At 39.3% G+C, this 24,416-nt stretch overlaps 1 pseudogene; it reads left to right on the plus strand.

The window, feature by feature from the left end:
* Positions 1-10,138: 10,138 nt before the first annotated feature.
* On the plus strand, positions 10,139-20,733 carry LOC129103331 (M1-specific T cell receptor beta chain-like; annotated as a pseudogene).
* Positions 20,734-24,416: the final 3,683 nt, after the last annotated feature.

Genomic DNA, 24,416 nt, shown 5'->3' on the forward strand with positions numbered 1-24,416 from the left:
AGGTCATTTTCACATCTAAAACTCCTGTTGACGTTCCTTTACGTTAACATTTACGAGGACTCACTCATACCATGATTGTAAATATTTTTTGGTTGATGCTGTTTCCACAGGTTCCTCTCTCAGCGACCAAGTCCACCAGACTCCAGCTGATATGTACAACGAACCCGAAGAAAATGCCAAAATCTACTGCTCACACAGTATTCAGGACTATGATCGAATCCTCTGGTACAGGCAATTCAAGAATATGCAACTTCAGTTCCTGGGATACATGTTATGCAACTAGTGGAAACCCAGAGGTTGGACTGGGAGTGAAGATAGAAGGGAGTGCAAATATAAATCAGATCTGCACACTAACAGTTGAAGGACTGGCCCTGAACAGCAGTGCGGTGTACTTCTGTGCTGCTAGGTTACACAGTGCTACATATCACTGCTCCTCAGTACAAAAACCTCCTCATCACACATCCTTTCTTCTCTGTATTAAAGCTCACAGCTCTCACACCTGTGCTCCTCCCTCAGTATATCTTCACTCAGATCTTTATTCTGAGCCAGTGTTGTGTAGAGTTGGTTGCCCATGAGTTATCATCACAATGACACCACCCACTAATGACTTGGGAGGGTTTACTCAAAGGAGGAGGAGGAGGAGGTTGGAAATTCTCTGTATAACTGCTTCAGTCAATGAGACAACAAACCGTGATCTTATTTATTTAGATCTAATTTTCTGCAATATCAGCAAACATCCAGAAAAAAACCCACAAAATGTACATCGTCTTCCTTTGCATTACTTTTAGATATTTACTGGTTTCAGGTAATGTACTTATAATTGTTTAAAGAAATTTGAATTCAAGTTTTCACCAAAATCTGTTTAGATTTGCTTTAGTACATCCAGTCTCATCTGCTGCTGGTATTTCAGCTGTGTTTCTTCTTCACATTTTATATTTTTCCATTTCCCCACAGGTTCCTCTCTCAGTGAGCAAGTCCACCAGACTCCAGCTGATATGTACAACAAACCCGGAGAAAATGCCAAAATCAGCTGCTCGCACAGTATTGACTCCTACAATCAAATCCTCTGGTATAAACAATCCAGGGATAAAAAACTGCAGTTCCTGGGATACATGTATGCAACTAGTGCAACCACAGAGGCTGGACTGGGAGTGAAGATAGAAGGGAGTGCAAATAAAGACCAAAACTGCACATTAACAGTTGAAGGACTGGCCCTGAACAGCAGTGCGGTGTACTTCTGTGCTGCTAGGTTACACAGTGCTACATATCACTGCTCCTCAGTACAAAAACCTCCTCATCACACATTCTTTGATCTCTGTGTTAAAGCTCACAGCCCCCTGCACCTGTGCTCATCCTCTCATAAGGCGGCAGTACATCTGAGTGTAGTCGTCGTTAACATGATGGTTATAATCTTAAGAGGATCAGGTTAAACCAGGCAGCAACCTCCAGTAATGAAAAGGGAAGCCAAATGCTCAAGTGTCCTAAACTTACATTCTCTCTACTGGCCAGCAGCAGGTTGCAAAAAGAAGTCTGATTGTATGGAAGTCTATGAGAAAATGGCCCTACTTCTCACTTGATTTATACCTCAGTAAACATTGTAAACTACTTTCAAGTCTTCTTCAATACAGCATGATGTTCATTTAGTAAATGATGGCCTTGTTTAAAGTAAAATTAACTATAAAGCAGGGTATGCTTTAGGGCGGGGCTACCTTCTGGCTAACAGAGGCGTATACAGCGTCTCTAAGTAACTCCTTCACACTCCAAATATGGTCAGTTTGGTTCACTGTTTGCAAAAAGCCAAGATGGTGTCGGCCAAACGCCGAACTCAAGGATTCAAAACTGAAGTGCACAACTACGTCCTCTTCTTATATTCAGTGTATTGGTTTAACAGTGCTACATACCACTGCTCCTCATTGAAAAAACCTCCATATCAATGTTATCTCTGTATTACAGCTCACAGCTCCTCACACCTGTGCTCCTCCCTCAGTATATCTTCACTCAGATCTTTATTCTGAGCCAGTGTTGTGTAGAGTTGGTTGCCCATGAGTTATCATCACAATGACACCACCCACTAATGACTTGGGAGGGTTTACTCAAAGGAGGAGGAGGAGGTTGGAAATTCTCTGTATAACTGCTTCAGTCAATGAGACAACAAACCGTGATCTTATTTATTTAGATCTAATTTTCTGCAATATCAGCAAACATCCAGAAAAAAACCCACAAAATGTACATCGTCTTCCTTTGCATTACTTTTAGATATTTCCTGGTGTCAGGTAATGTATTTATAATTGTTTAAAGAAATTTGAATTCAAGTTTTCACCAAAATATCTTTAGATTTGCTTTAGTACATCCAGTCACATCTGCTGCTGGTATTTCAGCTGTGTTTCTTCTTCACATTTTATATTTTTCCATTTCCCCACAGGTTCCTCTCTCAGTGAGCAAGTCCACCAGACTCCAGCTGATATGTACAACAAACCCGGAGAAAATGCCAAAATCAGCTGCTTGCACAGTATTGACAACTACAATCAAATCCTCTGGTATAAACAATCCAGGGATAAAAAACTTCAGCTCCTGGGATACATGTTGGCAACTAGTGCAACCACAGAGGCTGGACTGGGAGTGAAGATAGAAGGGAGTGCAAATAAAGACCAAATCTGCACACTAACAGTTGAAGGACTGGCCCTGAACAGCAGTGCGGTGTACTTCTGTGCTGCTAGGTTACACAGTGCTACATATCACTGCTCCTCAGTACAAAAACCTCCTCATCACACATTCTTTGATCTCTGTGTTAAAGCTCACAGCCCCCTGCACCTGTGCTCATCCGTGAATATTGTCACGATGAGAAGTGAAAAATCAGAAATACAGGAATTATCATGTACAAAAGAACAAACTCACATTATTTTGCTTTTATTAATGTATCTTTTATTTTGTAGGGGCACCTTATGATTTATGATCATCTTTGACAAGATTGTTTGATTGTATTTCACAAAAAAGGATGTTCATTAAAAGAGATGGGTGTTTCATATGTGATGAAATAAAATAAAAAAATGTTTATTACCAAAAATCGCATTAAGTGATTCCACTATGTTTAAGTGAGAGTTTTAATACATATTTTGATAATTATTTAGATAAATGATGATCATTCTTATTGTAAGGCAAAATTAACTCTCAAACCATGTTTACTGATAATTGTATGATAATTTTCTTTCTTGGTTTCACACTGTGTTAAATTCTAAATTAATTCTGTTCACAATAAACATTCAAACATATATTTACATTTTGTCAAAAAGCTCAAATGTTTTAAATAAATATAAAAAAAATAAAACATGAATTTCAAAATAGAAACAGTGCCTTGAAAAGTAGAATCATAACTTGGGGCTGTAAAAAAATGATTAATATGAACAACAGATTGTCATTCACATTATTGGTTTATTCAATTAATGTAAAGTGAAACACTTATTATAAGGACAAAGTAACTCATATAATAAAATACATAAACATGTGCTGCTTCCTCCCATTGAAGCCAAACTCTGTATATCTTCAAAACACAAAGATAATACTCTTATAATCTGAGCCAGTATTGTTCCACCTGAGTTGGTTGCCCATGAGTTATCATTATCAATGACTTTCACCCACTAATGGTGGCAGTACAGTATGTCTGTGGTGTGAGTGGCAGTTCAGGGTCATGAAATATAACACCACCTGACAAAATAACTGTTTCCTCAATGGGAGACAACAAATCCAGTGATCTGAATTTACTTTGAGAACACAGAACCAATATCAAGAATCAGTCAGAGAACACAACAAGATGATCACCGTCTTCTTTGCATTACTTTTAGATCCCTTAATGTCTTCATGGTTTAAAGTCATTTTCACATCTTAAACTCCTGTTGATTCCTTTACTTTAACATTTACGAGGACTCACTCATACCATGATTGTAAATATTTTTTTTGATGCTGTTTCCACAGGTTCCTCTCTCAGTGAGCAAGTCCACCAGACTCCAGCTGATATGTACAACAAACCCGGAGAAAATGCCAAAATCAGCTGCTCGCACAGTATTGACTCCTACAATCGAATCCTCTGGTATAAACAATCCAGGGATAAAAAACTTCAGTTCCTGGGATACATGTTGGCAACTAGTGCAACCACAGAGGCTGGACTGGGAGTGAAGATAGAAGGGAGTGCAAATAAAGACCAAAATCTGCACATTAACAGTTGAAGGACTGGCCCTGAACAGCAGTGCGGTGTACTTCTGTGCTGCTTGGTTACACAGTGCTACATATCACTGCTCCTCAGTACAAAAACCTCCTCATCACACATTCTTTGATCTCTGTGTTAAAGCTCACAGCCCCCTGCACCTGTGCTCATCCTCTCATAAGGCGGCAGTACATCTGAGTGTAGTCGTAGTTGACATGATGGTTATAATGTTCAGAGGATGAGAAGGTGTTAAACAAAATCTGTCGTGTACTGCTGCTATTTCAGCTGGGTTTTATATATTTTATATACGTTTTGTTCAACAAACCAGAAAAAAAATACATTAAAAATCAAGAGTAAAGTGAGTAAAAAGAGTAAAATTGACCATAAAGCAGGGTATGCTTCAGGGCGGGGCTACCTTGTGGCTAACAGAGTCGTATACAGCGTTTCTAAGTCACTCCTTCACACTCCAAATATGGTCGCTTCGGTTATCTGTTTGCAGAAAGCCAAGATGGCGTTGGCCAAAACGCCAGTCCACAACTACACCAGTTCTTATATTCAGTCTATTGGTTAAACAGTGCTACATACCACTGCTCCTCATTGAAAAACCTCCATATCAATGTCATCTCTGTATTACAGCTCACGGCTCTGTGCACCTGGAATAAGCCGTTCTAGCCAATGGTTGTCTTTTGTTCTGATTGAGATCAGGGATCATAATGGGAGGTCCTTTCTGCAGAGCAATGTCTTTAACCTCCCATTATATAAAACAAAGCAGCCTCAGATACTCTTCATGTCGGCTGTGGCTGCTTCTCATGTTAACAGGATCACTACGATGAGTCAAGTTCTCATCACATTTGTAGTCTCGTCTCTGTGGCTTCAAGGTACAAGAACACAAAAAAACAGGGCTGACTATATTTCAGTAACAGTGGACTTAAGTTAAATATTTGTACGTTGTTTTTAATGGTTTTGCCTACATGTGATTCATAAAGTAAATAACTGTTATTATTTAAAACCCAGAACAATGAAATACTGACTTAATAATTGAAACAAATAATAAATATGTCACTATTTGAAACAAACAGAACTTTTGTATTTTCTCCACAGGTCACAGCCAGGACGTGACCCAGCACCCTGAAATCAATTGGAGTTATGTTTCTACATCTGCAGAGATGAACTGCAGCCACAACAAAGATGCTGGTCACAACCAGATGTACTGGTACCGACAGCGTCCAGGGGAGACCATGACCCTCGTGGTCTACACAGTTTATGGTGGACAGCCGGACTACGGGGGACTTCCTCAAACCAAATATTCAGCCGTCAAAGAAAACTCAGCGAGCGGGGCTCTTACTGTGAAAGAGTTGCTGCCTGAGGACAGCGGTGTGTATTTCTGTGCCGTCAGCAAACACAGTGATGTGAGAAGTGAAAGCAGCTGAACAAAAACTGGTTGCCAATACATTTGGTGAGTGTATAAGAATCCAGATGATGGCTTTTATATCTTTCCAGTAGGAGGAGCTGGAGCTCCAGAAATACTCTTCAGTTCAACACATTCACCACTGTGACATTTAATGGAGCTGGATGACAGAGGAGGGAACGGTAAAGGAGCCTATAGTAAACTGTGTAATCAGGTTTCTAAAGCCACTCAGTGTTCTGTGTTCATTCAGACAAGAGGTCAACATGAGAACATTCATATTTTTATCTTGGATCATTGGTAATAACGTCATTCATTCAGGAATAATCATTTAGTCTATAGTTTCCACACAGTTTACTCATTCTCTTTCCTTCCAGGTGTTTGTCTGAGTGTTACAGTCAACCAAACTCCTCCAGAACTTCTCAGGAGACCTGGAGACAGAGTCCAGCTGGTCTGCAGCCATGAAAAGACAGACTACACACTGATGTACTGGTTCCAAAAATCCCCTGGAGACCGAGCTCTGAAACGCATCGGACATGTGTATTACGGCTCCATAGACCACAAGGAGTCTTTCAAAGAACATTTCAACATCACTGGAGATATGAGTGGAGAAAGAGCAAAGAACGGTTCTCTGTTCATAGACGACCTGAAGGCTCCTGAGCACAGTGCAGTTTACTACTGTGCAGCTAGCTATGCACACTGACTGCAGATCCCCTCTACGTTGTACAAAAACTCTGAACCAACTTTTTATCAACATTAATGGCTTTGAATAAAAACCTGATTAGACCACGCCCAGCCAGCTGCTCTCGGTTTGATGCCGTCGTCTCTGCCAGTGATGCCGTTTCATCTTCACTTCCCTTTTCAGACCTCAGTAGAGGAATCTGTTAGGTCTCCATTGTTCACTCCAACAGTCAGATTCATTTGAATGTCAGCAAATTAAACTTCCAAAACTCTTTGATAAATATTTTGGACGATCTTTTTAAAGGCTTTTCAGTAACTACTTTTTTTTTCTTTTAAGGAAGTCAAAATGATCCGTTTTCTTTTTTTATATTGCCTAGCAGGTAAAAACTAGTTCAAATACAATTAGCTCTTATGAAGATGTTTAAAATGTATAACCTTCACAATGCACTATTTTCTTTCTTTATACAGGTGTTTGTCTGGGTCTAGATGTCCGTCAGTCTTCCTCTGATCTCATCACAAACCCTGGTGACAAAGTGCAGATTTCCTGCAGCCACGATAAAACTGACTACGATGTGATGCTCTGGTACCAGAGGTCACCTGGAGACACAGCTATGAAACTCATTGGATATTTGTACTTTAAAGATGTCAAAATGGAAGAGTCATATAAAGATGACTTTAACATCTCTGGAGATTTGGGAGGAACGACAGCAAAGAATGGCTCTCTTATAGTCTCACTTAAACCAGAGCACAGTGCAGTTTACTACTGTGCAGCAAGAGAAGCACGCTGACAGAAATCCCCTCTGATCTTTACAAAAACTCTGCACCATCTTTTCTCATCAGTGGTTTATAATAAGACATGGAGTAAACTGCTCCCAGACACCTGCTTTGTGGTTGTACTTTGGTTTGATGCAATCGTTTCATTAATAGCTAATACAATGTGGTTCTCTTTTACTGGTTTAATCTATTTTAACAAGGCATTATTTACAGTTCAAATGTCAACATTTAATAAAAACACTTAAAAGCTAAAACATATTGTTCAAGGAAGAGCGTATACGTATCAGTTTGATATGAATCTTCATGAAGCCTCTCCTCCTTTCTACTTCATGTTTACTTCCTGATTAAATGTGACTCAGTTTAGTGACCCTGTCATAACTTATCTAATAATACATTTTGTGTCCATGACTGTAAATAACTCACACTTGATGTCAGATCTCTACATAATGATTAGATTTCTCTTCTTTTTTTTTTCTCCAAAAGGTAAAAACTGCCTCATTTTGAAATAAGATGTCCTCTACTGTTTATCTGTTTTTATCTTTTTAAAGCCAAAGCCTTGAAGGCTCTAAAATACATGCCACTGAGTCTGCAAATTATTATTATTTTCTAGATTAATCGCTTAAGAAATAAAATGTCCAAAACCCATTAATCTGATAGAAAACAGAGAAAAGCAGGAAATCTTCATATTTGAGAGGCTGAAAACAACATTTTCTGCCATTCTTTTGCATGATAAATTACTTTAACAATTAATGGACTATCAAATTAGTCAGAATTTTTTTCTGTCAGTCGATTTATCGTTTAGTCGACTAATCGTTGCAGCTCTCAATGCTTCCCTTCGTATTCTTGAACTGAAGCACGCCAAAGTCAGCAGGCAAACCTATTTATGAATATGTCAAATATTGGCAGTGAGCAAAACCTCAACAGTTATTTTCACAGGTTCATCCTCCTCCTGTTGTTCAGGGGACGACAGAAAGGAAGATTTTCTTCTCCTAAAAACCAAACCGACTGAATGAAAGAAAGTTTCTCAGTGTCAACAGATGCTCTGACTTCTCTACATCACTTCCTGTCCCGACTTCTGATCCACAAAGCTCTACGGAGAAACCAGTTGGTTCTTCACAGTCAACATGATGCCATCTCATCTGTTTGTTTCCATCATCACTGCATTCTGCATTAAAGGTATTTTACATTCATGTACCACACTAAAAAACCTCAACTAATCAAGGTGAAACATTTCAGCGCTCTTATATTCTTTAACGGTTTTTCCAATACATTTAAAAAACAATTCTGTGTACTCAACGACTTATTACTGTCTTGATCTCTTTACAGGAGTTTACCTCAGTAAAGAAAAACAAGTGTTTCAGGATCCAACTGAACTGTTTTACCAACCGAATAGTGAAGTCATCCTGAGCCTCAGACATGAAATCCCGAACTACGACACTATTCTCTGGTATCAGCGCTCAGCAGGAAACACTTCATTAAAGCTGATTGCCTACATGTATTTTAAATCTCCTACGGTTGAGACAACATTTCAAAGCCACTTTAACGTGAGTGGAGACGGACAGAAAACAGCTTATCTACACATCCTGAACCCGAGACACCCTGAAGAGAGCGGAGAATACTTTGGAGCAGCCAGTATTACACAGTGATGAAGACAGTGACGCTCTCATACAAAAACCTCCATCATGATCCAGCAGATACCATCACACCAACAGGAAACCAGTGAGACCATGTGACACGGCCTCAAACTGCTGAAAGATGTCTGTGATCAATCTGAATTCATTAGAATATTTAAGGTTCCCTTTAGTTTGTGCATTAAGAAAAAAAAAAGAAAAAGAGAAATATTTCTTTAAATATACAGCTCTATGAACATTTCAGAATGGTTTGAGAAAAAGGTTTCTAAAAATAATGGGAATTTTAACTGACTGATATATGTTTTGTAATAAAATATTTAATAATAAATACCATAACTGCTCACAGTGGTTGATTAATGTCATCTTTTGCCGATTAGCTCTCTCTACCGTACAAATAAAGTCAGAAGAATGAATTTTCACCTCCGTAATAATGTTTTAACTTTCTTCATGTTAAACAGATTCCTTCAGGTCGTCTCTGTATGAATCAGAATCAAAGATCAGTGAAAACACACTGACATGAGGGAAGACGTAAGCTCCTCCTTCCTCATTACAGGCGTATAATAAAGGACGATGTCACACTAATGTTGTTTTCATTAATGCCTTTGATTTGAGCCACCACAGAGAACATTATGTCTCCATGAGGATATTCTAAAATGATTGTCATTTTGTTTGTTTCTCTGTCTTTGCTCACAGGTAAGAGTCAGAAGATGTTTGTAAGTTCTAAAGACACCAACAAAACTTTATGTTCACCTTCAGTTTCTTCTTTTTGTCCTGTAGACATTGTGATATCATCACTATTGATCCAACAATCACCAGTAAATCTTCTGATAAAACCTGAACAAGAAGAAGCCCATCTTGACTGTTACCATGGCGACAGCGACTACCCTTACATGCTTTGGTACCGGCACAAGTCAGCACCAGCTGGAGGAGGCCAGAGGGACATGGAGCTGATCGGACTGCTTCATTATGAAAAGCCAAACCCTGAGAAGGACTTTGAAGGCCGTTTCAACATAACGGGCCACTCAAAGGGCCGAGCTCAGCTTGTTATCTCCAACATGAACCCAGCAGACAGCGCCGAGTACTTCTGTGCAGCCAGTCAGCACAGTGGTACAACTCCTCTGGCTGCTTTACAAAAAGCTGGTGGCCCACAGCATCAAACATGCACCTGCATCAAACCTGAACTGCTCCATAAAGACAGCGGCATATTTCAGCTGCTGTCCATTTCCATCCCTGAGAGGACAAAGGCATAAAAGTAATGTGGGAGACAATTACTGAGGTGTGAATCCAACAGAAGACAGACTGAACACCGACACAAAGATCAGCTGCTCCCTTCTGCACCTCTTCTCATTGGTCTATTTAACACGGCAGAGACTATGATGTCATTTCCTCCTCACTGATCTCAAGTGTTGGCTCCTTCTCTTTTCATTCATTTACCCTTCCTACATCAAAATGATTCCAGGCGTCACCGCCTTGACTTTCTTTATGTTTTGGGCTGCAGGTAAAGTTAAGATCTAGAAAAATAAAAAAACAGACACAATTTGGCTTCAGCTCATCCATTTTGTGATGGAAATAGTTCCCGGGTTTAATGCACATTTTCATGAAGTGTAGATCTGAAGCAAACTTCTAAAAATACGTAAAGATATAAGAAATATTGAAGTGATTTAACAAATGTGTTATCAATGCTGGTAAGAGCTTCTCTGTTATTCTTGTGTGTGTTTCAGGCGTTTCTCAGTCTGTGCTGATCACTCAGTGGCCCCACTACATCTCCAGTCTGCCAGATGTGTCGGCAGAAATGCACTGCTTCCAGAACGACACAGATTATGATTATCTGTACTGGTACACAGATGGAGGAGCTTTTATCTGTATATACTGGGACGGCAACTTATGAAGAGGGATTCAAATCTGGTTATGAGGCAGCGAGGTCGCAGGAGAAGCAGTGGTCTCTGACGATAGCCAGCGTTCAGAAGGAAGACGAGGCTGTTTATCTGTGTGCAGCCAGTCTACACAGTGCTGTGGCAGACCTCAGCTCTGTGGCAAAAACATACAGCGGAGAGGCTGTTTGTTGCTCTGACACCTGACTCACTTTAATACAAATCATACGAAGGAAGTCAACCACACTGTGGAGGAGGTCATATCAGTGACTTTAAGTACACACGTTAGGCTATAGCAAATGGAAGTAAGGAAGTTAGAAAAAGAAAAAAAAAGGATATAATGAATAAACTGCTCTCTAAAATATGAAAAATGTATTATTTATCATTTGATTCAAAAATCTACTTTTGGGTTTTTATGAAAAGCAACCACCTGCAGTTGTGCAATTAACTGTCCTGAATAGATTCAACCAATAGGTGGCGTTACAGCACCTGGCATGAAGCTGTAATCAGGAGAACATGGTGCTGAACTAACAGACTCAGTGCCTTCCCTCATCACTCTGAGCCTGACTGTTCTCAGAGTGAAACTTTACTCACATAGTTCCTGACGATGTCATCACCTGTGCACACATTGGGTTTTCTCTTCATCTGGTTAACATGTAAGATCTACAATTCTATCAAGAATTTCACATGAAACTACTGGTTGAAATCCTTAAAAAACATGTTACATGAATAATATAAATACTGTATGGTCTCCAATTACAGTTTCATCCAAAATCTGCTTTTCTCCACAGGTCAGGTGAGCGCTGTTACATTTCAACAATCTCCTCCCCAGATAGTGGAGGAGAACACCGAGGTCCAGATTAACTGCAGCCATGATGATACCAACCTTCCATCAATGCTCTGGTATCAACAAAGACAGGACAGTCAGTCCATGACCCTCATTGGGTACGGATACGCGAGCACCGAGCAAAACTATGAGGGTCAGTTTGAAGAACAGTTCGAGCTGACGAGAGCAGACACAGTGAGAGGAGCTCTGGTTGTACGCAGAGCAAACCTGTCACACTCGGCTGTGTATTTCTGCGCTGCCAGTACACAGTGATGTGGTTTGATGCCACTCCCTCACTAAAAACCCTTTTCACATGAGGCAGTGCGTCTCTTTGCAGACTCTCACTGAAGGACGTTTCCTTTCAGCACAGCAAAGCCTGGAGGATGTCTGCAACTGTGATCGGATTTCTTCTCGTCTTGCTTCCATGTAATTATTTTATGTAATATAATTAAAAAAACAATTGGAATGTGTAAAAAAAAAAAAATACAGCAATCTATGAATGTGTTTTTCACTGTGGCTTCTGTATCAACTACTTTTTATTTGTGTTTTTCTCCACAGATCAAGCTACGAGTGTGACGTTTGAGCCATCCCATCCCAGAATAGTAAAGGACACAGCCAGGGTAGAGATTAAATGCAGTCATAATGACAGCAGCCTGCATGTCATGCTCTGGTTCCAGCAAACAGAGAGCGGTCTGATGAGCTTGATTGGATACAGCTACACCGGCGGTGAACCCAACTATGAGAAGCAGTTTGAAGATCGGTTCAAGATAACAAGACAAGGCGTCCAAACAGGAGCTCTGATTATTCCCAGTGTGAATCTATCAGACTCTGCTGTGTATTTCTGCGCTGCCAGTACACAGTGATGTGGTTAAAGTCAGCCCCTCACTAAAACCCTGCTCTCTCTCTCTCTCTCTCTCTCTCCTCCAAAAACATTAGTCATTAGTTTTAATGTAGAATTCACATTGATGATCAGGGTCTAAATACTGTTTCAGATACTTTTTCACGCTGACAAAACAAAATGCTGGCAACCTCATTCTTAAAACACAAGGACAGAAAAAAACATCATTCTCCAGAGTCTCATTTCATAATCAGTGATGAGGAAGAACAGTCAGTCCCAATTTAGTCATGTGATCACGTGACCTCATGGTTTATTTGTGCTGCACAGAGTGATGTGTGACTCATTCAGCTGGGAGGAGGCTCATCGCTGACATGTTGATCACAGCCCTTTATCTGTCCCTTCTTTTACACTCAGGTGGGTTTTTTGTTATGAACTCATAATGGATGTTCTCACCAACAGCTGCTTGAATGATCCAGTTTCTACATATCATATATTTATGTGAATTTTCAGTTCTGCACATCGAGGTGAGGCACATTTAAACATCATCATTTGTGTGCTGCAGGTCTCACGGTTGTAGTTCTTCAGTCTGGAGATCAAACGTCCCCCCCAGGACTCACTGTGACCTTTGAGTGCAACATGGGTCCGGGGTTGAGCATGAGCGACTACACCATGTTATGGTACCGACAAACCCACTACGGAGCTCCACTGGAGTTCCTCACCAAAGAGTACGACCAAACCACGGGGCACTTCCAGTCGACTATCGACACGCTCAACAACAAGTTCTCTCTTCAAATAGCTGAGCTGCTGCTGAATGACAGCAGCAGCTACTACTGTGCTGCCAGTCACAGTGATGCACACGGACCAGACACTCATACAAATATGAAGTCTGGGTGGGAGTCACAGATGGCTCACAGGCAGGAAGGAGCTGTGGCTTGTTTGGTTTTTGTACTAAATTAGTGAAACAATAAAGAAAAATGATCATTGATCCAGTTCAAACACACTGGGACTACTTTATGTTTATGTATATAAGGGCTGCATGATATGAGCAAAATAATAATTAACGTTGTTGAATATTGCTTTAATGATATTACAGCGATAAACAAACAGATCTTCAAGTGTTCCCAGCTGTGCCTTTCTATATAATGCCCAAATTTATAAAAAAAAATAAAAAGGGAATTATTTCCAACATTCTTTAATTAAACAAATTGAACTAAACACAAAAGCCACCAATACAAATAAAAATAAATAGAGTGACATTTTAAAGTACAGTTGAGTGAAAATCATTTGTTTATTGTGCAAATTGACATTGCAATGACAATAAAAAAAACTATATATTGTGAAACTCTAATATATATATTAATTCATAGAAGAGTATTTTTTCATGTCTACAACCACCACTATGGCAGAGGTCTCTATCCAACAAATGATGCATCAATGTTTGCAGATAATACTTTTATACTGTCCTTCTCATGCAATGGATGCATGACTCATCATGTTTTCCTCAAAGTATGATGCCAGTTAAGATATTTTGTTGTCATATATCTTTTATGCATATTATATATGTGATAAGAGAGGAAAAGATGATGAAAAGTGCAGCAATGATACGAGCAGAACAAATCCCTTTCAGGTGGCTTAGCTAGCTGGAAAACAACAGATTGTAACGATCTGAGAAGCTTTTCTCCGTTAGTGTTTTACATCAAACAGTCAGGTCTGTTGTGAAAGCAACAACTGCTATGAACTCTCCTGTAAAGACCTCTGAGATCTTCTGTTACAGGAACTCATAACCTGCAGTTGCTGCTCAGCGTCCACTAGAAGAGTCTGTGCAGAGAAACCCGCATGAACCTGTGAAACAATATGAATGAGTTCCTGCTAAAAGAAAAACAAGAGGGGAGGATGAGATCTTATTTCAGAAGGTTTGACTGGAGCAGTAAAGTGAGTTACACCTGCAGCTGGTCGGCCTGATAGAAGACAATAGAGTCAGATGTGATTTACTCTGAACTATACAATCACTGTGACAATGGTCACATTCTGGGCAGCAGTTCTCATCTTCTTAAGTAAGAACATTTAAATTGAGTTTAATGAAAACCTTTTTTATTAGCTATGCTTTGTTTACTTCTCCTCCTGTGTAAAGATTCACCAGCCTCCATCTGTGATCAGCCGTGACGGAGACCCGGCTGGAACTCTGCAGTGTGAACACGATGACCATCAACATTACTACATGTACTGGTACAGACGAAGCAGCAGCAGCAGCGGGAGAATACAGCTGGTGTCTTATTCTCTCGGTAAAGGCACGACGGGCATCGAAGCTCCTTTTAACAAATCCAAGTTCACCATGTCCCGGCCTGCGGTGCTCAGATCCTCTCTGCAGATCCACCGTGTGGAGGCCGGAGACTCAGCTGTGTTTTACTGCGTCTCCAGTAGAGCACGATGGTTCAGAAAGCCTCAGCAGCTAAACAACAACCTCAAGAGGAAACCAGGAAGAGGTGACAGAGGGGAGGGATGAATGAAGGAGGGTGAACGTCTATAACAGCACGACAGGGGACTTAAATCCATGTGACAAAGAAATAACAATTGGTTCAAACAGAAGCTAGAAAAGAAAACAGCCCGACAAACTCCACTAGTTGGTTAAAGGAACAGGAGCTGCGTCTCCACAGATCAGTGACGTTCCTGCTGCACCACAAAGCTGATCAGCTCTGATAAATAAGCAGGTGTTAACACTTTAAGGTTTAGAGATCCCGAGCAACATCGTTTCCCTGTACAGTTTCTCATCTGTGTCACTCTGTGCTCAAGTCTACACTCTTATATTATTTAATGTTGGCTGCAGAACTGAGAAGACTTCAGTTTATCAAGTTGAAGAAGTTATGACGCACTGACCTCTACAGGGTCCATGAGGGATTACACTTAGATGTGGCAGTTAAAGAGGTTAAATAGAGAACGTAAAAGAGGAGGACAGTGTTATTAAAGGGAGCTGCTCATGATGTCTTTTAGTGTGATGACGTTCATTAAGTAGAAATAAAAGGGACATAAACTATTATTTACGTTCATGTAGTTAAATATTAATATTGATAAAAGGTCAGACAGCAATATGTAAGGTTATTTATTTATTTTATTTTATTTAGAGATTGCATGTCATTTGTTGTTAAACCTGCATTGAGAGATTTCTTGACCACTTGGGGGCAGCAGAAAAACTATTTTCACATCCAGTAGTTACAGAGAAACATTGGCACTTATTTGGAGAATATCAGTCCAATATTTACTTTCTTTTAGCAACGTTTTGGTCTCCACCAAGCAAAATATCTGGTTCTTTAGCTCCACTATGTTCATAAGTTAGTTGCTAAAATTGTGTGTTTATCAGGACTTTTATACTGAAAATAGCTTCCTGCTGCTGGAATATAGACTTAACATAACATAAGACTTGAGCTTAAGGATTTTAAAATGTTTCATAAACTATCGACAGATTCATCACGACAAAATTAAACTTTTCACATTACACAGTCGATGGTCGGTGGTGAATGTTTCTCAGTTAAAGTGTGTCTCCTCAGTTCACTGGTTGCTGGGTGGATAAAGAGGTGTGACCAGCAGAGATGTCCCTCCCTCTGAACATCTTCATACAAACAAACAAACAAAGAGCAGTTCCTCTCTTCCTTCACACCGTTGTTGCTTCTTTTCTTAGCTCTCCCAGAAATAGCAGCAGTCAGTCAGCCCGACCTGAACAGCTGCTCTCTCACACAGAGAGAGATGGAGGCTGAGATATGGAGGAGCTGGGTGGGGGGAGGAGGGAGGAGGGGAGAACCAAAGAGACTTCAGGTTTTTGTGTGATGCTTTTTCACCGTGGGGACAGGGGGCCACGGTGATACAATCCTATAGAGCCGCCGTACAAAAACCTCCTCCCATTGACACCCATTGTGTAGACTGCTACATGCTACCTGGGACACTCTGGAGAGCAGAAAAATCAATAATCTGAAGGTGTGTACGCTGTCAGGACAAACTGGAACTGGAAAGTCAACATTAATGGAAAAATTGGCTGAAAATTTGTTAGTTTTTAATCATATCTGGAGCACTGGATGAGTCTCGTAAACATCTTCACAAAAGCAACATATTTTGGACATTATGAATCTCATCCTGCACGTTAAAACCTTCTTCATCCTCTGGATTATTACACTCTGATTAAACATGAGGGTTATGGAAAGTTTTGAGACATTTTGGTAGAGGAGACATTCAGTGTGACTCTGGATATGAAGCTTACTTTGGAAAGGGAACAAAACTCACTGTTTTGGGTAAGTAGCATCTCTCACTGCTGTAGTTCACTGGTACAAACTTATAATAGTTTAAATGTTGGTATGAAAGTGAAAGAAAAAAACAGTTGTTGGTAAAAGCTGAAATATTGAGCTGAAGTGAAAACACTGTGACCAACACTGAACCTGCTTACTTTGGCCAAGGAACCAAACTGACTGTTTTAGGTAAATATTCAGTTTATTAATGAGTTTTATTAAATGTCACATTGTTATAAAGTCTTATTATGAACAGAAGTATTGGTAAAAACCTTCAAAAGATAATTCTGGTAGAGAAAGACTGAGGAGTTTCATGTTCAGTATTTCTACACTGTGACAATGCAAACGAGGCTTACTTTGGAAAAGGAACCAAACTGACTGTTTTGGGTAAGTCAACGATGGTTTGAATGGAACAAATGTAAAAGAAATAGTCATTGGGGTGGTGCATTAAGACACTTAATGTACTTTATAGTTCAGGTTCAGTTCAGTACTTTTTGATGTTAAGCTTAACCGCTGTGTCAATTACGAAGCCTATTTCGGCCAGGGAACTAAACTGACTGTTCTCGGTAAGTAAGACTTCAAACCTTCTGATATTCACTGGTACATTAAACGTCAAACAAATAAAGCAGGTCTGGTGTCTGGGGGAAAAAGTTATGTTACATTAAACTTGTAAAAAAAACAGACTGTAGTGCTGTCAATGTTGGCTTTAAATGGTAAAAGAAATGCACATTTAATACATTAAAGTACATTTAAAAGTAACTAAATGTAAAGAAGCAAAGTTAAAGCAGCATGTTGGGCTGTTTAGAGCACTGATCTGCTTCACTGTGACACTGGTGGTTATGAAGCTTACTTTGGTGGAGGAACAAAGTTAACGGTTTTAGGTAAGAAATATACTTTGTATATACAGTCATTGATAAAGTCTATGCAAAGACATCGGAACAAATGTAACAAGTATTGTAATTGGAGTCGTTGTTTAACAAACTTGATGTAATCGACATTCTGCTCAGAGCTTTTTGTTATCAAGCTTAAACGCTGTGTCAGTACGAAGCCTATTTCGGCCAGGGAACTAAACTGACTGTTCTCGGTAAGTAAGATGTAAAATGTTCTTCACGTTAATTCACCTGTGAGAGAAGCAAAACGTATAAAAGCCTAACAGGTTGGGCCTTGAGATGCAGAAGAGAGATGCAAAGTAAAAGCAGCATGTTGGGCTGTTTAGAGCACTGGTCACGTTCACTGTGACTCTGGTGGAGCAGCAGAGGCTTACTTTGGTGGAGGAACAAAGTTAACGGTTTTAGGTAAGGAAAACGTTTAAAGGTCCTTAAATAATGCTCAGGTATGATTTTTTTGACACCTTTAATTCACTCCCAAGCTTGATTGACTCCTAACAACCAATCATTAAACCATTATTAAAGCTGTTAACAGTATAAATGATCCTAAAATGGTCACAAATGCATGTGGATGTTTAAGAGGTGAATGTTAGTGAAGGAACATTTGGCTCTTTTGCAAACTTAAGTAGACTCATTTCTTGAAGTCGTCAAAAGAGTGTCAAAACTGTAATAGTGACTAAAGACAAGGAGGCAGCAGGAAGAGCTTTTGTGTCGGTGGAAAGTCTCTGTGCTTCTTCAGCGAGGCTTTCTTTGGAGCTGGAACTAAACTCACTGTTTTAGGTAAGAAAACCTGCAGAAAAAACATCTCAGAGAAGAAGATGCTCAGCTTGTTTGTTTGTTCAGATTATAGGCATTACTAAGAATTTATTTATTAGACATTTTATTTGATTGTTGTGAGAGAAAGTGTGCAAAGTTTAAAATGTGAAAGAAGTAAATGCAGAAGTTAGTTTGTGGCAGTAAAACAATGGCTGTCTGTGTTCTCCAGTAAAAGTAGAGCAGCAATAAAACAATTGGCTCTACGCCCAGATTATTCCTCTCACAGCCAGTTCTTATCAGCTCTGTGAAACACTGTGAGCTCACAGTCGGAGGCTTACTTTGGAGCTGGAACTAAACTCACCGTTCTAGGTAAGACAGTTTAAATGATTCCATGTATACTGACTTAATAAATCAAAAGATATCATAGAGATTGATATCAAATTAAGACTGCTGCTAGTTGTGCTTGTTTAAATGTATGCTCTTAAATGGACCCTTAAATCAGCAGTTTAATAATGTCGAGATTATATTTGGTGTTAGAATTTCTCCTAAAGTTTTATGCACACAGTTAAAGGTTTGAGTTAGTCCTGAAAAAAAGAGCACAAAGAGTCTACAGCTGTCAGTGCTGGAAGCTCGAGCAGTTCTTCTTGTATAGCCTCGTATCAGTGTGAGCAACTACGAGCCTGCTTACTTTGGCAGTGGCACCAGACTGACAGTGTTGGGTAAGAAAATGATAAAAAATCATATGAAAAAATGTTTGTTCCTGAGCTTCATTGGTCTAAATCTGCTGAATTATTGAGAAAAAATATGTTAAATATGTTATTTAGTGATTGCTGTGAAGGTTTGCTGTCAAAAACTGCCAAAGAAAATGTAAAATCTACTTAACTCGATAAATCTCTCAGCTGTACGGTTGAAAAAGTTACATTTGTTCCAGGCACCAGACTATGTTATACTTTATCAACTGCTGTTATGGTTAATATATAGTAATATAGTCATTTGCTCTAACGGTATTCACAACAGCCATTATTTCCTCATTCATATAACAGTGCTTCTTTACTTGCATTGGTCAAGAAGTGAAGAAAAAGTAACAATAAAAAGAATCTGTGACATAAATGGTGATTGTTGTACGGTGTGTGTACTGGTTGGTAAAAGAAAAACCTGTAAATTAAGTTTAAAACAAACAAACCAGCGGTTTTAAACCAGCTGTTGGAGTCAGTTTTCTACCTGTGAGTCAGCGGTGTGCTCCGGCAGTTATCCTGCTTATTTTGGAGAGGGAACCAAACTGACAGTTCTTGGTAAGATAATGAAGAATTGTTAATTGCTTTGAATAGGAGAACAGAAACAACCATGTTGTTGTTATTAGATGTAAAAAATGGATCTTCAGGACTTTAAGGCTTTAATTTAGTGCTTTATGTACTTTTGTCCTTGCAGAAACGGGTTTTAAGGTCACCGCACCGACAGTCAGAGTGCTTCCACCTTCAAAAGAGGAGTGTCGAAACCAGAGAGACGACCAGAGGAAGAAGACCATTGTTTGTGTGGCCAGTGGATTCTACCCTGATCATGTCGGTGTGGTCTGGAAGATCAGCGGGGAGATTGTCACCACCGGTGTGGCGACCGACAACGCTGCCCTCCGAGAAGGCAAGCATTACACAATCACCAGCAGGCTGAGGGTCTCTGCCAGAGAATGGTTCACAAACGACCTAAAGTTCACCTGCACCGTCAGCTTCTTCAACGGGACACATACTGAACTTTATGAAGGATCAATTCATGGGGTAGAAGGTAGGTTTCATTTGAAACTCAGAAATGACCTCAAACTGTTCTTTTTTCAACTGGAGATACATCAACAACCATCTGTCTAATGCATGTATTCTTCTTCCATCAGATAAGGTCAGAGGTAAATATCAAATCTCATTCTGTGTTTCTGAACACCTCAATGCATCAGTTCTACAACGATTCAGTGTCCTGTTGGGTCTCCACGTGGATGTTTCCTCTTTGAATCTTCTCACTAAATGTCTGTACTCTCTGCAGAGAAATATCTGAGGATCACACAGAGCGCCAAACTCACCTACGGCGTTTTCATCGTCAAGAGCAGCATCTATGGAGCCTTTGTGGCGTTTTTGGTGTGGAAGCTTCAGGTTTGTTCCACATGATCTCCATGTTGTTTCCTGTCCCTTCACCTTTTATCCAAACATGCACACAGATTCTATTATTTGTTCTTTAAAAAACAACCTTTGTTCATTTTAATATGTGAATGAAGGAGTAATAAAAAGAGCTTGTGACGTTATGACATTGTGTCCTTTCTGTCTGTTGCAGAGTTCAGCTGGGAAGCGGAACGACTGAGAGCTGAGCTGAAGCCTGAACAGACCATCTTTATCTCGGTTTCTGTAAATAGAGTTCATAGTTATGTTTCCACAGCTTTGTGTGTCACAGCGTATTTGCATTCATATATAAATGAGCCAATCAAATGACATCAGAGGGATTTATTCCTATTGCATATTAAATCTATTGCTGGCATGGAAGTATATTAGATGTAAACTATTTTAAAAACACGCCTACTGTACGTCTGTGCTTTCTTCTCAATAAAAGTAGATCACATGATCTAACAGATTGAATGGCTGTTTGACTTTCATATATATTTGTCTTAACAATGATGATCAAGTTTACATACAGTATGAATCTAAACCAGAGAAGTTTATGCATTAACCTTCATTCCAGTCTAAAGTTTTAAAGCTCGGATGAAGCAGATCTATATCATTATCAGTCAGTCGCTCCAAACGTTGCTGATATGCAGTGATGATGCTCTCACATCTCATCAGACTCTGAACATCACTTTTTCCACAGATGGTGAGAGATACACCTTTCTGACTCTTTTCTGAGAAATCCGTTATTTCTCTCCTACATGATGTTGAAACATCTCAGCATCAGAATCTTCATAAGCAGGTTCATTTGAGTCATAACATTTTCCAACAAACAACCAGAGAGGTGACTTAAGTCTCTGATCACATTCACTTGATCAACTAAATCTACAAAATTATTTTTTTAGAAATCATCTGTCTTCATCAAAGTGGGTTTATTTAAGTCGTATCTAGCGAGAGAAGCTTATGACGGTTTACATTCCTCCTCATGAATAAAGAAGTCGTTCCTTTTAGTTCAAACGCGTTCAGCAGTAAAGTAAATGTAAGAGTGTGAGTCGACCACACGACAACAGGAAGTCAGCGTCCTCGTCTGAGAACAGAAGAAGGTCAAAGCTGTTGTTGGTGAGGGAGACGAACCGGAGCATGAAACCCTGCAGAGGAGCAGAGAGCGACAGCAGAGAGAGGATGTGGTCACAGAGCAGCCTGCACATCGCTCTCTGTGCTGAGAAACCACCAAGGTGCAAACCTCCACTTTACCACCAACCTCCGGCTCTCAGAGCACAGCTGCATCTCTGCACAGAACCCCCACCCTTCATCACTGCAAAGCAACTCTGAGCAAACAGCTGTGAAAACCTCCATTTCTGTGTCAACTGAAGCTACACAATGAACAGAAATGTGTGTTATATCTGTCACAACAGCTGTTTACTCTCATCTGGTGCAGACATATACGCATTTTAATATTTTTGTTTTGCAGGAGATTAGGGTGTAAAATCATTTTTTGTTGCAGTTGCAAAATAAACCACCAGAAATAAACTAAATAATAAAAAAAGTGAGGATGTTTCATAATAAGATCCTCTACAAATCATCTTCATATGAATCACTAAAATAAGACGCAATAGAGGACAATATTTGAAGCACATTTACATTTCTGTCTAAACTTCTCTCAATTAAAATTATATATATATGTATATATATATTATAATGTTTAAAATGTTTTATCAGTTAAGACCCCCTGGGACTCAAACTGAGGAATAACAAGTTTGACTTTCTACACTCGTTTCCTTGAAAAACATGTTTTTGCTTAATCAAGTCACATAAACAGGAAACTAAGTGTGTGACGATGCAACAGAAACAATGTGTGTGTGTGTGTGTGTGTGTGTGTGTGTGTGTGTGTGTGTGTGTGTGTGTGTGTGTGTGTGTGTGTGTGTGTGTGTGTGTGTGTGTGTGTGTGTGTGTGTGTGTGTGTGTGTGTGTGAGCTGGATAATTATATCTCCTCCTGCAAACCATGATCTTTAGAAGTTGTCGCTTTCCATCCGTCAGTTAGAAAATAGTTTTACTAACTCTAAATTTAAAGACAATCACCTCATGGGTTCATAATAAAATATCATGATAAATGCAATAAACCATGTTTAAATCTTCTTGTTTATTTCATCATTATCACTATTGTGTTTATAGACATTATTAAACAAAATATAAATATACTTCAAAAGTAAATATATTTTTTGAAATATATATGAAACCACTTTAAATGGTCTTAATTTCTCTAAAGAAATAACGATTTGTTCATATTTGCATGAGGGTTAAGTGCTGATAATTAGTTTATCATTACAAAGTACAACAATTTAATACAGTCATTAAAATGATAAGGTTGAACAAACATGAATATCATTTCTATATCTGTGACATCATCAGCAAACATGCCTCTGTCATTATTTAGAGTGACCACATTTCGTTTTTAAGAAGTTTAAATACGAGACAGGAAGTCTCTCTTTAATGTTGATATTAACTTATTTTACTGGTCACATGACGTTTAGTTCAGTAGATACTTTAGTGAAACTTCAATAAACTGTAACAAGAAACAGGCAGATGTTGAAGATTTCAGTGGTACGCTTATAAACTTCAGCCACTAGACACAAAGAAAAACACACATTCAGTATCGAGCAGCTGAATGAGAGATTTCATGTTGAACGACCCTTTGTGATGCAAACCGAACATCAGTTCATGTGTAGGATTCATGCAGTAATTCAAGCATTGACTGGTTTTATATAAATGTTTTTTTTCTGTTACAAAATGACATAAAAGCTTAATGACACAGAGTTAGAGTAAAAAAAAATCAGCAACAAGAACAACCCTGTATCTTCTAACGTCATTAAACAGAGGTTCACACCGTACAGCAGATTATGGAGAAACGTCACATCATTTTACATCGTGTTTAGTAATCTGAAAAATAAATCTTTGTGATTCTCTAGAAAACAGAACGGGTCCACTAGATCCAGTGAACAACTTTTAATTTACGGTTGATGTTGGTTTTATTATATTTAACAGACTTCAGAAGTTTATTCTTAAATCTCTTTAGCATCAAACCATCAGTTTACATTTCACAATTATTCATAATTAATTAAATATTCACAAGTATTCTTTATCTCCAGGAGGAATTGAACCTCTCACACTCAGTTTTATATCCAGATGTGCACAAATACAGGGAAATATTTAGACATGCAGATATACGGATAAGGCGTTATCTCTTTATGCAACATACATGTGAAGCAACACACAGTCTATGACCTTTACTGACCTCTACTGGTGACTCTGAAATTACAACATCAGAAGAACTCGTTCCCAGCTGGAGAACTTCATGATGAACACACACTACACTGGTGTGTTATTTTGGGTGTGTTGAGGTATAATGCTACACAAACCTACATAGTTACCACTAGTGGGGCTCAGACTCAGTAGGTCCAGTCTCTCTACTTTGATGAAGAGCGTTAGCATGTTGACGTTTATTTAAACATTCATGTCACTGATGTAAAGATTGTGTTCATCATGAGGCCAAAGCAGTGACTAACACTCACCTTGAGCGGTGAGCTGCTGCTGAGTGGAGGATGAACATGTGTCGTCACCAGAGTCTGGAGACTTCAGGGAGCCCTCTGCTGGAGGAACCTGAAACACAGAAGTCACAGCTTTAATACAATCAAGGAACAAACCAGGGAACGTGACTTCAAGCAGTATGACTTTAAGTCACAATCAGACAATCAGACGTGAATGCGATTAGGGAATCGAAATGCTCCCATTCTCGTATTTGCACCTTTAAGAGTGAGTCTGTTGCCAGTGAGATCAACTGATCACAAAACATCATTTATAATCACATCCTTTGGTAAACACAAGAAGAACACAGGCCTCCAAAGCTTTTATCTGAATGTAAATTCTGTAAATCTCGAGGACATGAAAGAATTATTATATTTCCTGTTGCAAAATGTCTCCAACTTGTAACACGACTGAATAGTGCACATCACATGATCACCCCTGGTTTCTACAGCTCCTCAGTGTTCAGTCACTGATCAGAGTTAAAGTTAATATACTGTGATGTACTGCAGGGGGATCCAGAAAACCACTCAACTACCATCTTTGTACGACACTGAAGACTT

This window comes from Anoplopoma fimbria, chromosome 15 (genome assembly GCF_027596085.1).
Source record: "Anoplopoma fimbria isolate UVic2021 breed Golden Eagle Sablefish chromosome 15, Afim_UVic_2022, whole genome shotgun sequence".
In the NCBI taxonomy this organism is placed as follows: domain Eukaryota; kingdom Metazoa; phylum Chordata; class Actinopteri; order Perciformes; family Anoplopomatidae; genus Anoplopoma; species Anoplopoma fimbria.